The sequence below is a fragment of the Hibiscus syriacus genome, unplaced genomic scaffold, assembly GCF_006381635.1.
Source record: "Hibiscus syriacus cultivar Baekdansim isolate YM2019G1 unplaced genomic scaffold, ASM638163v2 tig00001418_pilon, whole genome shotgun sequence".
NCBI lineage: Eukaryota > Viridiplantae > Streptophyta > Magnoliopsida > Malvales > Malvaceae > Hibiscus > Hibiscus syriacus.
In genome coordinates, this window is record NW_024061871.1 from 63,278 (window position 1) to 81,880 (window position 18,603).

The window sequence follows — 18,603 nt, forward strand, 5'->3', positions numbered from 1 at the left end:
TGGAAAGAGTACAATCTAAAAGAATAACATAACAAAAGATGTAGTATTCCAAAAAATATATAGCATATGTCGCCTCATAACAGTACGAGCGGGGTAGAGGTTATCATTATCAAAATCAAGCAGAATCTATTTCATCTACCTAAAAAGGAGAAACCATTGAGAAATCTAAATAGTCACAAACATTTACTGCAAGCACAAGTAGATTATTTCAAAATCAGCCTCGATCATGTAAAGTTTGTGCTAAAAGTAACCCAAGAGTGTGCCAAGCCCTTATATGAGCTTGTTACAGATATGGAGATACTGGTCACTTTTATTCAAGATTATCCTGAGATTGAAGGAGAGAGACCAGTACATACTGAAATATATGATGTTTTTTCACAGAGATGCCAATGTAGAGCCATGTCCAGAGCTGTTAAGACTTTGCAGCAGAGAACATCAAAGACTTATTCTCAACGTGAGTTCGGGACGCTAGTAAAGGTTTATAACATTCAAATTGATAAAGATAAAGATGATCTAGAAATCATTACATGTACGTTTGAACTTTTTGATAAACCTACATTTGTGTTGATAGATCCTAGTTCTACCTATTCATACATAAGTACTAAGATAATTCGAGAGAGAAATTTTTCATTAGAACCAATCTCGATTGATATTGTAGCAACTAATCCCTTGGGCTAGAGTGAAAGGGTATGTTAGATTTGTAGAAATTACTCATTAAAGATTTAAAGGGTTGAATTTTTAGCAAACTTGATGGAATTACCTTTTAAAAAATTCGAGATGATTTTGGGTATGGATTGGTTATCTACCCTACCATGTCATTTTAGATTTTTGCTTACAAAGATTAATTTTAATAGAACCAAGAGGTTCTGAGATTATAGTGGTTGGTAAAAGACTAGATCTATTGTCAAATGTGATTTCGATAGTAATTGCTAAGAAGTTATAGCTGCAAGGCTGTCAAACTTATTTAGCTAATGTAGTGGATACTCAAGCCTCAAAGGTTAAGTTGGAAAATATTACGACTGTCTGTGAGTATCAAGATATATTCTCGGGTGAGTTACCTGGTCTACCACGACATCGAGAGGTAGAATTTAGAATAAAGGTATTACCAGGTATTGTGCCAATATCTATGGATCCATATAAAATGACTCATAATGAACTTAAGGAGGTAAATGAACATTTACAAGAACTATTAGATCGAGGTTTTATAAGACCAAGTGTGTCACTTTAGAGAGCTCTAGTATTATTTGTGAAAAAGAAAAATCATACTATGTGATTATGTATAGACTATTGTTAGTTAAATGAGGTAATTGTGAAGAATAAGTATCCTTACCAAGGATTGATGATATTTTTGATTAGTTAAAAGGTGTATCCATGTTTTCAAAGATTGATCTTCGATCTGGATATCATCATTTGAAGGTTAAAGAAGAAGATATCCCGAAGGCGGCTTTTAGAACTCGTTATAAACATTATGAATTTTGTGGTAATGCCGTTTGGATTAATTAATACTCCTGCAACATTTATAGATTTGATAAACTGAATATTTTAACCATACTTAGATCAATTTGTGGTATTGTTCATAGATAATATTATGATTTATTCTAAGATGAAGAAGAGCGTAATGCATATCTACGCATTGTTCTTTAGATTCTTCGAGATAAAAAGCTATATGCTAAGTTTTCAAAGTGTGAGTTTTGGTTGTGTAAAGTTGCTTTTCTTAACCACATTTTTTCATCAGAGAGGATTAGAGTGGATCCCAAGAAAGTTCAAGCTATTTTTGAATGGAAAACTCTTAAGAATGTCTCTAACGTATAAAGTTTCTTGGGGTTAGCTGGTTATTATTGGAGGTTTGTAAAGAATTTCTCGATGATTGCCTCTCCACCTACCAAGTTATTAAAAAACATGTGTCATTTTTTGGATTGATAAGGGTCAAGAAAGATTCAAGACATTAAAGAAAATTTTAACAGAAGCCCTTGTACTAGATGCGTCCCATAATGGTTTGAGATGTGTATTAATGCAAGAAAGGAAAGTTGTGGCCTATGCTTCAAGGCAACTCAAAAGCATGAGGGAAATTATCCGAATCAAGATATAGAGTTGGCATCAATTGTGTTTGCTTTAAAAAGATGATGTCATTATTTATATGGTAAACGATGTTATATTTACACTAATCATAAAAGTTTGAAATATATGTTGAATCAAAAAGGAGCTTAACTTGAAATAGAGAATGTGGATAGAACTTAACAAAGACTATGATGGGGTAATTGATTACCAACTAGGGAAGGCTAATGTGTTAGTCGATGCCTTAATTCGAAAGATATTCTCTTCTTTAAGGAATTTGAATGAACAATTGTCTATGAAATAGTATGGTGTATTGGTTGCATAACTTAAGTTGACACCTAAATTTTTGGATCAAATTAAAGACCTTTAGTTAAAAGATGAAAATTATTTATTAAAGATAAAGAAAGTTGAAAATGAAAAAAGTAAAGACTTTTAAGTTAAGCATGATTGATGTTTATATTATCGGGGAAGAGTTAGTCTACAGATAATGAGGACTTAAAGCTAGATATACTTACAGAGGTGCATTGTAGCCTATTGACTATGCATTTAGGAAGAAACAATATGTATCAAGATTTAAAGAGTCAATATTGGTGGCCGAGCGTAAAAAGAGCCATACATGAGTTTGTTTCTAAGTGTTTAAAATGTCAACAGGTCAAAGTAGAACATCAGGTGCCTTCAGGATTATTATAACCAATTTTCATTCAATAGTGGAAATAGGAAAGAATCATGATGGATTTTGTAACATGATTACCTTTAACATCAAGTGAAAAGAATTCAATTTTGGTAATTTTTTATAGATTAACTAAATCGGCACACTTTATCCCAATTCGTACTGATTATTCTATGAATAAGTATGATGAGTAGTATAATAGAGAAATCATTTATCTTCATGAGGTACCACTATCGATTGTATCAGATAGAGATATGAGGTTTACTTTAAGATTTTGAAAGTCTTTTCACAAAGCTTTAGGAACTCAACTTAACTTCAACATTGCTTTTCATCCTCAAACAGATTAAAAATCTAAAAAAACCATGCACATTTTGGAAGATATGCTTAGAGCATGCGTGATTGTGTTCAAAGGTTCTTGGGAGAAGTATTTGCCTTTAGTTGAGTTCGCTTATAACAACAGTGATCAAGCAAGTATCAAAATGGCTCCTTATGAAGCACTTTACGGAAAAAAGTGTCGAACTCCTTTGAATTGATTTGAGCTTAAAGATCATGATATTATTGGCTCTGACTTAATCAAGGAAGTTGAAGATAAAGTGAAGATTATTTAAGATAATCTTAAGATTGTTGCTGATTGACAAAAGTCTTATTTTGATCTGAAGAGAAAATATATTGAATATCACGTTGGTGGTAAAGTATTTCTTAAAGTATCACCATGGAAGAAAGTGCTACGTTTTGGAAGGAAAGTAAATTGAACCCAAGATTTATTAGTCTTCATGAGATTGTTAAAAGAGTTGGTCTGGTGGTATACCGACTTGCTTTACCACCGGAGATGGATAAAATTCATAATGTTTTTAATGTGTCAATGCTTAAAAAATATTATTCTCATCCTTTTCATGTTATCGCACCAGAGGAGATTGAAATTCATCTAGATTAGACTTATGAGGAACAATAAAGATTCTTCCATATGGAGTTAAAGAACTACAAAACAAGATGATTCCACTAGTCAAAGTACTTTGGAGGAATCATAAAGTTGAGGAAGTTATATGGGAAACATAGGAAGTTATGAGAGAGTAATATCCTCATCAATTTTAATCAGGCACACACAAAAAATTTGATGATGAATTTTTCTAAAGGAAGAGAATTGTAATACCCCAAAAATGTGATTAGTGATCAAAATAAATAAAATGAAAGTTTGGTGACTAAAGTATAAAATAAGGAAAAGTTTTGGACTAAATGGTAATTTTGGAAAATAGGTATTTTATTCCTGTAAATGAATAGTGTAGCTCTAAGAATAATGTTTTCGTGTTACTCAAATTTTCGGTACGAAACTGGTGTTAAAAGCTATAAAGTCTTAAAGTTTGAGGAAAATTTAGATAATTAGATTGAATAAAAAATTTAGGAATATTTTTGTTAGATAATAAAGCAAGGGCAAATAAATAATATCCTATGTTTAAAAAGATAAGATTTAATGTGGACCTTTGGATTTAAGATGATTTTCATGTTAAATCTTAACCATTGGATTAAAAGGGTAATATTGATATTTTAGAATCTTATAAGGGCAAAGTTGTAAACTACTAATTCCTTTGTATAATTTTAGCTTTTGGATGAAGAAATTTACAGGTGGCCTAATTAGAAACATTATATTATAAGCGAAAAATTGCCATTTTGCATTGAAATAAATTTTAAATTCATTTTAAGTATTAATAGCCATAAAAGGATGAAATTAAAGGAAAAGAAAGTTTAAGATATTTCTTGATTTATTTTCTGCATCCTTGAATTCCCAAGAGTAAATATGTAAGTTTTAATTTTGATTTTTAAGCTTTTTAAGTTGGATTTAAGGTTTAGACATGAAATTCAAATTTGTTCTCCATTAATTTCTCTACAATTTGGTACCATTTATTCATGATTTTGATTAGTATATGTTATTTCAATTTGAAAAGAGAGAATTTGAGGTTCAATGATTCAATTGAACATAATTATACTAAGTGTGTTAGTTAAGGCTTCCCCTAACTTATAGTGTTAAATTATGAAATTAAAGGGCTTAGAGGCTAAGCCTACAATTTATAGGCTCTAATATTAATCCTAATTGATTTTAATCAATTATTGAATTGAATAATTGAAAAGAAACCTCGAGAATTAAGGCGAAGAACAAATAGAATATTCCCCTAAATTAAAGGAATAGAAGTAAAATTAATATAAATTAAAGGGTCTAATTATTAATGTTGATCAATTATGCCAATTGAATAATCAATTTGAACCCTTGAGAATTAATGCTCTAATTAATAAAAAATAATTAATCTTAATCAATTATTGAATCAAATAATCGATATAGAACTTGGGACATTTAATGCAATGAAAAATCAAATTACTTACCTAATTAAGAAGTTTATGGACTAAAGTGTGAAAAATCTAAATCTAAGGACTAAATTTAAAATCTAGATATTCAATAAGGACTAAATTAAAGATTTAAACAGATAAAGCATAAAAATTAAATGAAATTGTCATAACCATTTTTTGAAAAATTTATTTTTTAAAAAATAATTATGACTTTATTAAGAAATTGAGATTTTAATTTGATTATTATGAATTGGACCTTTGGGTTAGGTAGGTCGAATATTTAAAAACGCATTTTAAAACAATTTTAGAAAAATTATTTTAAAGACAAAAATTTGTCTACATTAGCAAAGATTTTATTTTTAAGGATCTGAGAATCGATTATGAGTGGGATTCATCCTTGTTGGGCCCGAATTGGTGGGTTATGCATGGTGTTTGTATTTCGGGCTTCAGTATTTGGGCCTTGATTTCGGGCCTAAAAAATATAAAAATTAAATATTATTAATAAAATAATAATAATAATAATAATAATTATAATTATAATAATAAATGATAATAATAAATAATAATAAAACAAACTCAGACGAAAATTGGTGTCAACAGAAATAATTAAAGGACTAAAATAAGATTTAACGTATTTAATTTAATTAGAAAATTATCGATTAATACTTTACAAGTTTTAAAATTAATAAATTAGTGATTAATATTAAATTTATTAACAAAATTAATAATGACTAAAATGTAGCATAAATAAATATACATACCAATTCAAAAATAAACAATCATAAGTGACTAAATTAAATATAAACAAAATAATATGCTAAATTCGAACATAATAAGAAAATGAAACCTTTAGGACTAAATTGTAAAAACATGATTAATATTGAGGGATCTGAACCTAAATTTTTTTATCTAAAGCTAACGTATTAAGAAATAAAACGACAAATAACATAAATAAGGTCTATGATTCTAGCTAATTCATGAAATAAAAATAAGAAAAGGACCAATTTGTAAAAACCTTGTAAAGTAAGAGGATCTTAAATGAATTAGTCCTAAATGCTTTATATAAAACCCTAATCTTAAATTAATTAAACCTAAACTACACTAATCCTATCAGCCGCCCCCTTTGTGTTTTCTTCCTACTATCTCTTCGATCACCCACAAAACCCAGCACTACTCTAAAAGAAAACCTAACACCGCCTCCATCGTACCTCGGTGGTGTTTCACCCATTAAACCATTTCCATCGACGTCAAATACTCCTGGACAACACCTAAATGAACTCTAATCCTTCCGTTTTCCCCAAATGCTCCTCATCTTCTTCAACGAAACCATTAAAAACCCATAATAACCTAAACTAGAACATAAATGAAAATTGTTACTATCTATCCCAACCACCACCAGCGGTGGTCGGACTACCATGCTCTAATAGACATATAGACATAAATCCAAATCCCTTTTTTCCTTCATATGAGATTTAAAACAGACTTAGAACAAAACTCCAAACCCACTAAAATAAAAATTGAACCCTATCTATCTATAACATGTACACTGGCGATGATCTCAAGCATCAGAATCCTAAGACTCAAACGACGTGAAAAACACTCGTGAAGATCCCAAATGATATTCGCTACCTAAGTAACCCTAAATCGAACTCCTTGTTTTATTTTATTGCTCAATCGAATTATTGAACGAATTACTGGTAAAAACAAAAGAAATGAAGATTTCTGCCTTCGAATAAACCCTAGTTTTGTATGCTCTTTCTTTGATTTTTAGAAATGTAGAAGAAAACGTTTTTCGTATTGCTTTTTATGTTTGAAAAAAATCCAAGCTCCTTTACATTCGTTTCCTTTGGCATTTATAGCTCTCTTATAAACCAAAGCCTCAAGGAATTACAACCCTTTTTACTCCATGCTCTTTTCATTTTTACCATCCTCACATGTTAGAAATTGCCATAACTAACTAACATTGATTCCTTTTCCATTTTGCATGCCTTGCTGGATTTTGGGCTTGACGTGGAGGAGTTTAGAAGCTGATAGAAGAGGGGAAATTGGCGGCAGCGGCGCTTGGAGGGTCTCAAAATAAACCTAAACCATGTGCTTCATTTCGTGTTGTTAGATCAAGATCAAATCTAACGGATAGCATGGATTGCCTGACTTTCTTTGATGGCAACACAAGACTAATTCTGAGGGTTTGCTAACCCTAGGTCACAATGGTGGGTGGAACCTGCTGTTGGTCTGTTCAGGCATAAACGAGCATGTGTGATTGGGCCAATTTGGGTTTGTATGGTGGATTGGAATTTGTTTATGGAAATGAGCCTGATTTAGGGATGTAAGTTAAACATACATTTGAACATTTGGATGTTAGATTTCTAAATGGACTTGGGTTTTTTATTTGGTGATGGATAAGGGTATGGGCCACTGTAGGGTTTAATGGTGAATATTAAATTAATGGGTATTTGGTAAGTTTGGTATTTGGTATCTACTAAAAGATTTTAAAGTTTAAATCTAGAACCCAATTTCTCAAAATGATCTTTTATGGTTTCGAATCCATTAAACACTAAATTCCTCAACACTCCATTCAGTGATGTCATTTGAACCAATTTGACATCGACACATATATAACTTTTAAATTGATCATCGAATATCTTCAGTTCGGTTTTTCTAGTTCGAATAAAATTAGGGTATGACAACAACCCCTATTTGCTTATTGTTGTGGAAGCAAGGACGTAGCAAAGACAAATACTAGCCTAATTTTTCTGATATATTTGCAACTCCTTCTTTCTAGCACCAATCAACCTTCTTTGGTCTTCCATTGCTCTATCACTTTGTCTTTCTATCAATTGGTTTAACCATAGACATTTGAATGCTTGTTCTGCCTCAATCCTATGAATGTTGGTCATACAAAGACAAAATTATCATTAATTAAACATATGAGAACTTATTTTTATTTATTTATTTATTTATTTGTTCTTTTTTCATTTTTTTCTCTTTTTAAAACTAAAAATAATATCAAATAACTGATTCCTTTGCACAAGAAAATTAAAAGGTTTTAATCCCTTCTTGAGAAGTTGTGCAAGTTCTCCTATATGAACTGCATATTCTCTTAAAAAGGTCATATTGAGGACGAACAAGCCCTCCTATATGAACTTCTTCCTCATTTGATTGTGTTGATCCATCTCCTTCTGTAATGGAATCTAACAAAAGAGAAATATTGATTCAACTCCTTATATGATGGAATCCAACGAAATAATGATGATGATCCAACTTCTTATATGATAGAATCTAGCAAAAACGGAATGTTGATCCGTCTCCTTCTGTGATGGAATCGAACAAAAGAGTAATGTTGATCCAAATCCTTCTGTGATGAAATTGAGCTAAATAGTAATGTTGATCTAACTCCATATGTAATGGAATCGAACCTTTAAAAATATCATTTTTGAAAAAAGATTAAATGAGTAACTTTGAAAACTGCTTTCTCATTTTTTAAACAATATCATACGAAAACATCATGCTTGGAGGTCTTATAGATGTCCCAGAGGTCTTATAGATGGCTCGGAGGTCTTGTCATCTTGCTTGGAAGACTTATAGATGACCTGGATGATTTAATCATCATGCTCGGAAGACTTACTAATGACCTGGAGGGTTTACTCGTTTTGGAAATATTCTACTAGGTAAGAAACTTTGGAAATCGCTTTCTTAATTTCTAAAAATTTCATTTTCTGAAAATCAAATGAGAAACTTTGAAAATTAATTTCTCATTTTCACGAATATCATATGAAAACAACATGCCCATAGGTCTTTTAGATGGCATAGAGGTCTTATTATATTCCTTGGAAGACTTAAATGACCCAGAGGATTTAATCATTATGCTCGGAAGACTTACTGATGACCGGAGGACTTACTCATTTTGAAAATATTCTTCTAGGTAAGAAACTTTGGAAATCACTTTCTTACTTTTCATTTTCTGAAAATAAAATGAGAAACTTTGAAAATTGTTTTCTCATTTTTTCATGAATATCATATGAAAACATCATATCAATCGGGTAACATGCCCCACTTCAAAGTAATGATTTTTTGTGAAATGGGCTCCTTGATTCTTGAGGTTCTACCACTCTGATCATAATTCCCTCTATTTGAGGTTTTAATTCTGATTTTCTCTTCTTTCTCTTCTTTCATTGGAAGATTTGTAAGAATTATGAATCTATGTATGAAAATATGAATGCAATTAAATGAAAGTAAATGTAATGCATGACTTTCTCGTATGTAGAAATAATGATCATCAATCTTCTTATGACTCTAAAGTGGAAAACTCAATCTTCCTTCACTTGATCACTCTCGAATAGACACTGCCTTGGTATCAATGTGGCAACTCGATAGTTCAGGCTTACATCTTCTAGAGAACAATATGATCATCTTGTGTAGTCATCTCATCTATATCTCATGTCTTTAAGAAGCATTTTTCTCTTGAGTTCCAGTTATAATAAGGTATATGGTCGAACGTCCCATTTGTCTCTGACTTAATTGCTCAATCAGAATTGCTTCCTTAAGACCTTTTTTTCCAACTGAAACATGAATGATTTACTTTTTTAAGGTAAGCTCTTCTTTTCTTCATATTCTGCCCCTGTCATCTCAAGTGGCGAAGCTCGTCTTCAATGTCTTGTTGATCTGAATATTGCTATCTTAGCATTATCAGATTTTAGAAATACCCCAATATAGGTATTTCATGGCTTATCCTTAGTGTCGAAAATTTGACTTCAAATGGTTTTTTCGTGCCATTCATCAACAATTGATACCCTTGACTTAGGTCAATAGAAATGTCACCAAATGTCTTTCTTCATTTTTATTATGATATAATGGTTTAAGGGCTTCCTTTTATGAGGTCTCAAAACCAAATGGTTACTCAAGAGGTGATCAATACTTTTGACAGAAATGATGATAACTCTTCAAAAGAGTTATTATTTATATCCTTTTTACTTAGGTTTATGTTTGCACTTTAGCATATTCAGATCATATTTAGAGTGTTTTTAGTTAATTTTGGATTATATGCATTTCTAGGAGTGAGTTGTTAATTTTTGGATCAATTATGATATTTTGATATGATATTGTTACCATGATGTTGTGACATTCTCTGATGCTACAGTTGTTGTTGTGTGCTGATGTAATGCATGATTGTTGAGTTATTTCTATAGCAACCGATGCATGAGCAGAAGGATGTCGACAATCATAATTCTAATATGGAAATGAGTCTTAATGAAAAAATGATTCTCAATTTAATGTGGGTAAAAGGCTGTTGAAAACGGAAAATGATTCTTATTATATAAAGGAGGAGACTACAACTAAAAAATGGGAGCTTTCTAGGGTTTTATTTTATTATTTTCTTTTCTCTACCTTAAAGCATGGTTGCTTAGGCAATTTTGGGGGAAAACAGCAGTTAGACGTGAATGCAAGGTTAGCACAAAGAGGTGGTGGCTGGTGATTGGCAACATCATCAACGACACCAATGATAAAAAGATTCCAAGTGGGGGACTTTATTTTTGTTTAGTTGAATACTCTTTATTTGTATGATAATTGTTAAACCTTATATACTTATATTTTTAATTATATTTTATGAAATTCATGTTAATTAATTTTTTTCCATTGATTTGATTGGTGTTTGCTCGGTTATATTAAATATTTTAATATAGAGATATATAATTAGCCAGTCCATTGCATCGAGAGGTGAGTGGCATTGTGTGAGTGTTGCATTGAGAGGTGAATTCCATTGTTAGAGCATTAATGCTTACGAGAGCAACATTTTAGTGTAGAAAGATCTTGCTAATTGATTGTCATTGCATACTTGGTAAATTTACATCAGTGGGTATAGAGATATAACATTACTGTGAGTTTCTGGGTGTAGCCATCAAGAGAGGAAAACCTGCTAAGTTAATGTTAGATGTATCGATCTTATTGTTGTGGCAACGTTAATTACATGATTGATTTTAACAATAATCTAATCTTTAGCTTGAGTATATCCATTGTTTTCATTGCCACTATTGTGAATCCTTTTATATCTTTATTCGTGTATTTATTTTAGCTTTTATATTTTTATTTCCTTGTTCACAACATCACATATACAATTCTGTTATTTTATTTTCTTAATGTTATAGCAATTCTCTAAGTAATACTAGTATCTGTGGATACGATACACGATGCATTAATTTGCATCCACTTTATTACTTGATAGGATAGTGTATGCTTTCACTTTTGCTGTTACATTATTCAAAGCATCAAGTTTTTGGCATCGATGTCGGGGACTAGTGTCATTACTTTGAGAGTTGTTTTATTTTTCTAACATAGTATTTTTAATCTTTTTATAGGTAAATTTTAATATTTTTTTGGGTGTATAAATCAAGCAATAATCAATGGAAGGAGATCAACAACAATAAATGCTTAACGCTGGAATAGCTCCATCTTTGTAAAATATTTCGATGCTGCCAGTTTACCACAACATCGATGACATCAATAGGCCAATATGAGAACACGTTGTACCCACATTAGATGATTTGAATTCTAGAATTATTCGACTGACCATCAATTCTGCCAACTTTGAATTAAAATCGGTGATGTTTCAAATATTGCAATCAATGGGGCAATATAGAGGGATTCACATAGAAGACCCTATAGCACACTTGTGAGCATTTATGAAGGTTTGTGATTCATTCGTACAAAAAAGAGTGCCCGAGGAAGCTTTGAAGGTAAAATTATTCCCATACTCACTTTGTGACAAAGCCAAGGCGTGACACAATTTGCTGCTAGCTGGTGCTATAGCATCATGGAACGAACTTACCCAAAAGTTCTTGTTATGATTCAATCCTCCCAGAATGAATGCTAGATTAAGTAATGACATTACATCTTTCAAGCAATTGAAGGATGAGAAATTGTATGAAGCTTTGGAGCGATTTAAAGACTTGTTACGAAAATGCCCGATGCATGGTTTCTAGCACTGGACGCAAATAGAGATATTTTACAATGGCTTGAACATGCAAACCCAGATGATTGTGGACACATCTGCCAATGGAGAATTGATGGACAAATCATACAATGAAGCCTACTAAATCCTTGAGAGGGTCTCTAAAAATGACTACTGATACCCCAATACAAGGATTATATCGGGTAGACGCTTTGCGACAACAGTGGATGACAAGCGTACTCTAATAAGTGGAAAATGATGCTCTAAAAATACTAACCACACTTATGACAACATTGATAGAAATAATGAAGAGATTGCAAAAGCTTGGAGGTATGTATGAGGTAAAAGCTACATCTTTCGTTAATTGTGTTTATTGTGGTGATAAACATAATTTTGAAGAATGCCCACAAAACCCCGAGTTTGTATATATTTGTGAGAAATTATAACAAGAATGACAATGCCAAAACATATGGGAACACCTATAACCCAAATTTTAAGCATCGTCTTAACCCTAATATAGCATTACACTCCAATTTAGGAATACACAACAACATTATTGAAATAGTCACACTTGTATATCCCGACTATTATTTCTTGATATCTAGAATAGACACAAGTCTTGGAATAGTCACACTTGTATATCCCATATATTATTTCTTGATATCTAGAGTAGACTAAAACAAATAATTAATTATGATATCTCATATCAACTTATTCGAGGATGGCCATGCATTTCTAGCCTCACTCAATTAAGTGACTTGTGATATATTTCCTATTATGTAGGAAGGATAAATCCTATCTTAATCATTAACACCCCACTACATATATCGTGATATGTTCAATATCAGTCTTTGTAGTGCAACTAGTTATGAAGCATGTTTAACTATATAAAAACATACAACAATATATCTAGTGATAGTAATGATCTCAAGTCTGAGGATCATACATATAGTCATCACCATGAGCAATGTTGTGATTCTCACATAAAGACATATGCTCATAGTGGGTCATTCCAATATGTCGTTCTCTAACAACATATTCATGCATTGATTCTGATATCTCTATATCAATGACAACTCATTGTCATCAACCAACAACATGTTAGCCTTAAACGTATTATTATTGTACATGCCCATAATAATACTCGACTAAGGATATTTAATAATAATCATATTTTATATGGACTTTATTATTTTTCAGTTTATGTGAGACACAAAAATATAACTGGAATAAAAAATGGCAAAGCCTTTATTCAGTAAAACTGGAAAATATAATGTATCATTACAATCATCTCATGATTGGTCTTTGAGCATACTCTAACAAATTCAAGGTTAGCACCGAGAGGTAGTGGCTGGTGATTGGTGACAACATCAACGACAAAAACGATAAAAAGATTCCGATAGAAGGTTTTTATTTTTGTTTAGTTGAATACTCTTTATTTGTGTGGGGAATTGTTAAGACTTAGATGCTTATATTTTTAATTATATTTTATGAAGTTCATGTAAATTAATTGTCCATTGGTTCAATTGATGTTTGCTCAGTTTTATTAAGGCTTTTAATATAGAGATGTATAATTAGCCCAATCCATTATGTCGAGAAGTAAGTGTCATTGTATGAGTGTTGCATTTTGAGGTGAGTGTCATTGTGTGAGTGTTGCATTTTGAGTTGAGTGTCATTTTTAGAGCATCCATGATTACAAGAGCAATGTTTCAGTGTAGAGAGATCTTTGCTATGAATTAGGATATCATAAAATCTCAAAATAAGTCATGCCCCTTATTATTAAGGCGATCATCTGCTTCTTGATCGATTATTAATATTAACAACATCCAATAGAAGTGTGAGAAATTTTATCATGGAATCTTATGATTTTTCATACATTATTGCTTTCAAATCGGAGAATGCCTTAAATTCTCTTGTATCACTTATTTTTCTTACTGTAGCTTTTGTTTGCTATCTCACTTCTCCATTTGAGGTAGAATAAGCCTTACTAGCTTCAAAGACCTTTTTCATTCTCGAAAGTTTGTATTGTTTGAAAATGTTTATCTTATTTCTTCTATTTTTAGAATTCAAAAGAATTAAAGATTTTATAAAACAAAATGGTGTTCCTTACTTCAGGTCGAAAACTGAAATAAATCATCACCTCAATGAATATCGATTAAATTAAATATTTTATTTTATTCTTATTTTTTCAAAAATTATAGCCCTGTTACAAGTGTTAAAATCAATGGGTTGGTTTCTTGGTTGACATATTATTTTTTCTAAGTTTTCAATCATCGAGACATCATTCTTTTTTAACCCCTACAAACATTGTCATATTCCCCTCCATCTTGGCTTGACATTCTAATCGGATGCAAACAAAATGATGCAACTAGCATACTCAATTGTTGAACCTTTTAGAACATTTCTATTTTAGTTATCTAAAATCTTCCATTTGATCAAGCTTCATAGGCTCTTTTAGCAGAGGTAGTGTAGAAATATTAGTCTAAAAAAATTCCTGAGTGCTTGTGTGAAGTTGACTATAACAGGTGTTTCACAATTCTCTTAGTCGTCTTCCGCCTGAACTCATTCTTAATCTACAACTTAGGAATTTCCGCCCTTATTGGACTACTTAAACTGATAATCAATATTTTTTTACCTTAACCTTAGGCCTTTCCGCCTTTGTAGAATTCACTCTGATGTTTTTACTTTTTTTTTTTGTTTTTATTTATCTGTCTTGTTTCTTTCCCTCCCCTGGGGGATTTCATTGCATCACAATTAATGTCACATTTTGAATATAACCACTTCATGAAGTTTAGACTTACCTCAATAGCTGCATGAAATTATTTCCCTCCCCTGGGCCTTTTGATATTTGCATTACGATTGTACCTTTGTTAGACTTGGATTACTTGGCCTGGTTGCTTGTTCACTGGGTCAGGTGAGCTTGTGGTTGGGCTTCCCGAACATGGACCTCCTAGACATTGAATAGACCATTTTAATTGGATTCGAACCTAAAATAAAATAAAATAAAAATAATAATAATAATAATATATTTAATATATAATATATAATATATAATATATATTTAAAAATATAATATATTTTAATAAAACTATATATGTTTTTCAGAAAAATATAATATATTTCAAATATATATATATATATATATCAAACTTATATTTATGTTTTCAAAAATATATAATATACATATTTTCAAAAAACTAGCATACATAAGAACCTTTCGGATTACGTCAAGAAGGGGTATGTTTATTTATACCTTCTAAAAATCAAGACATATCAGCCCATGTATCAATTGATCCTACCTGTAAGTAAAATAACCAAATCGGCTAAGGAAAAAGGGAAAGCGCGGAGTTTAATATGTTTCTCAGATACTCTTTGTAGTGTCATGCTTAAGCAAACCATGTGAAATTCCTTAAGATTCTTGTGCAAGTTTCCACTTTGAATCCCATGGAATGTCGGTTGAAGATGGCTTAGTCCTATTTTTAACTCGAATGGCATTTCATTAATAAAAAATGTAATGTAGAGCAATTTTTTGTTGGGTGTTGCAGCTAACTCTCGGATTTTTTGATCAGTCATCTGAACTAATTCTTCACATTCGTACATGAATAATGCTTCAGTATATGAGATATCTCTTGATTTTAGATCGGATTTGGTTGTTTCTGTTGTTGTCTCTTTCGTCGAAGTGTTTCTCCACGTAATCTTCGGCCAAGTACTTCGATCTTGGTTTCGTATTCTATTAAATTTCCTAGAAGCAACCTGGTTATATATCAAAACAAAAATGGGATTAGTAACTTTATCGAAGTCCCCTACAACGGTGTTAATTTGACCCATATCGTAATTGTTAAATAAAATATTTTTATTTCTCAAAATAAACGAATAGTAAAGTAGTAAAGAGAAGTACTGTTGATACATAGGGTCGATCCATAGGACATTGGAGTTTCCAATTTCGAGTTGTTTTGATATGGATTTAATAAAAAATAAAAGGTAAAAGGGATTTTTAAATAAAGAATGAAAATCTAAAAATGAAAAAGGTATAACAAAAATAAATTTTGAAAAGATCAATGAGATGAAAATAAACTCAATTTTTGCTTTGTCTCAATTCCAATTGATCATCAAAAGAGATTTTACTTTTGGATGCACATCGATTACAATCTACAAGGCTCAACCCTTTTAAAATACTTTTTTCTCCGTAAATCAATATTCCATGTCTATCTCCAAAATTCAATCATTAGCACAACAATTTTACTTTTAAAATTACTATCGTCGTTAGCACCAATACACCTTTAAGCATTGGAAAATTCTTACTCAAGTTATGGTGTACCAATGAGAGTCAAACCCTATCTCAATTTAACTTAGCAGACCACCGCTAAGTTTATTCATAGGAAGTCAAATAATGACCAATCGATTCTTCCTCTCAACAATAAATTAGAACAACATTCAAACCAACATAGAATTTTGAAATGAAAGTGTCAAGAATTTTAAAGGAAATGTCGATTGTCACTCCAATTTTTCAGAAAATCAAGATTATTATCCGAAGATACTAAGTTTTTTCAATTCTCACAACAAGAATTGAGTCATCGCTAAGCCTTTGGCTAAATAAAAATTTTGCTATGCATGATTGAAATCATACTTAACATTTTTTGAAATGAAAATAACAACTTAATGTAACTCCCCATATCCCGGGTTAGGAGTTACGGGTTAATCCAATATGGTTTAAACAAGCCTAAATTGCCTTGTAAAAGAGCTTAGTCTATTTAGAGTTTGGATTGGGTTGGGGATGGGGCCCCAATTAATGTCAAAATGATATTTTAATTTGATGATGAAATTTGAAGGAATAAAAGTGCAATTAACCCATTTTTAAAACAAAAGCTGAAAATCCTTAATTAAGGATGATATCAAGTTGGTTTCTCTCATCTTTTATCCCACCAAACACTCTTCCTTTTCTTCTCTCTTTCTTCTTCTTCTCTCACTTCAAAAGTTGATCAAAGGTGGAAGCTTTTAGATTTTTAAGCCTACTTTGGATTTGCAAAGGTAAGAATATTCATCCTCACCTGCTGCGTCAGCCCCTCCTACTGCAGTGCCCTAAGGGTCCCCAATTGAGAGGTTCTAGATATTAGAGTATACCCAAAGACCAATCATGATATGATTGTAATGATACATTATATTTATCAGTTTTATTGAATAAAGGCATTGTCATTATTTATTTCAATTATATTTTCGTATCTTAAATAAACTGAAAGATATAAAATCCATATAATAATATGATTATTATTAAATATCCTTAGTCGAGTATTATTATGGGCATGGACAATAATAATACGTTTAAGGCTAACATGTTGTTTCTTGATGACAATGAATTGTCATTGACATAGAGATGTCAGCATAAATGCATGAATATGTTGTTAGAGAACGACATAATGGAATGACCCACTATGATCATATGTCTTAGATTATTATTTGATGGTCACAATATTGCTTATGGTGATGACTATATGTATGATCCTCAACTTTAGATTATTATTATCTTAACATATATTGTTATATGTTTTGATACAGTTAAACATTCTTCATAACTGGTTGCACTATAAAGACTGATATTGAACATATCACAATATATGTAGTGGGGTGTGAATGATCTAGATAGTATTTGTCCTTCCTACATAATAGGAAATATATCACATGTCACTTGATCGAGTGAGACTAGACATATATGGCCATGCTCGAATAAGTTGATATGATAGATCACAAATTATCCATTTATTGTAGTCTACTCTATATCAAGAAATAATAATGGGCTATACAAGTGTGACTATTCCAAGACTTGTGCTTATTCTAGATATAAAGGACAAAATGATATAATATAATAAAAGAGTTAGTCACGAAGATGTTATCTTGAATCATCACTTCCTGTAACTTAGGTGACAATGATATATTGCAAGATGTCACTCATTGTTTGTAATATTAGAATGGTTCTAACAATTACAACTATTGTTATACGAACCTACAGGTGGTACACCCCAGAGTTGAAAAGAACAATTTATAAATGAGTTACACATGTAAAATTTTATTTTACATGAATAAAATGTATATAATATATATATATATATATATATATATATATATATATATATATATATGTCGAATTTAATTAAAAGAATATAATTATGGTAATTATATTCCTTTTATAATTTTTGGAATAAAACTTTAAGGGTTAGGGCAACACGATATAAAAGGGATAATATTGGTCTAGCAGCCAATTAATCCTTTTGGAATGAATTTTCTCAAAATAGTTTTGATAAAAAGAAATTGTTGTCAATTGCTTTCAACCGAGTGAACCGAGTAGAGGCCAAGACGTTTTTCTTGGAGGCTTAAGATTCAAACTGATCGTGACTACTGCTGTATTGCTACTATTCAAGGAACCCAAGGTGAATTTTCATATATCTTCCTCCTGATTTTGATTTTATAGTACATGGATCACTGGTGAGATCACTGGATAATTTTTCGTTGCACCATTGGGGTGTACTAGTGGCTGAGGGAGACCCTTAGGACCCTCTTTTAGTTCCAACTTACCCCCAATGGTATGCTAAAGCTTGTCACC

General features: G+C 31.2%; 1 non-coding gene across 1 annotated transcript; it reads right to left on the bottom strand.

Annotated features, from left to right (window-relative positions):
• Window positions 1-11,928: 11,928 nt before the first annotated feature.
• On the bottom strand, window positions 11,929-12,035 carry LOC120126481. The gene has a single exon (XR_005516463.1). It is a non-coding gene; the product is annotated as a small nucleolar RNA R71 (small nucleolar RNA).
• Between the last annotated feature and the right edge of the window lie 6,568 nt (window positions 12,036-18,603).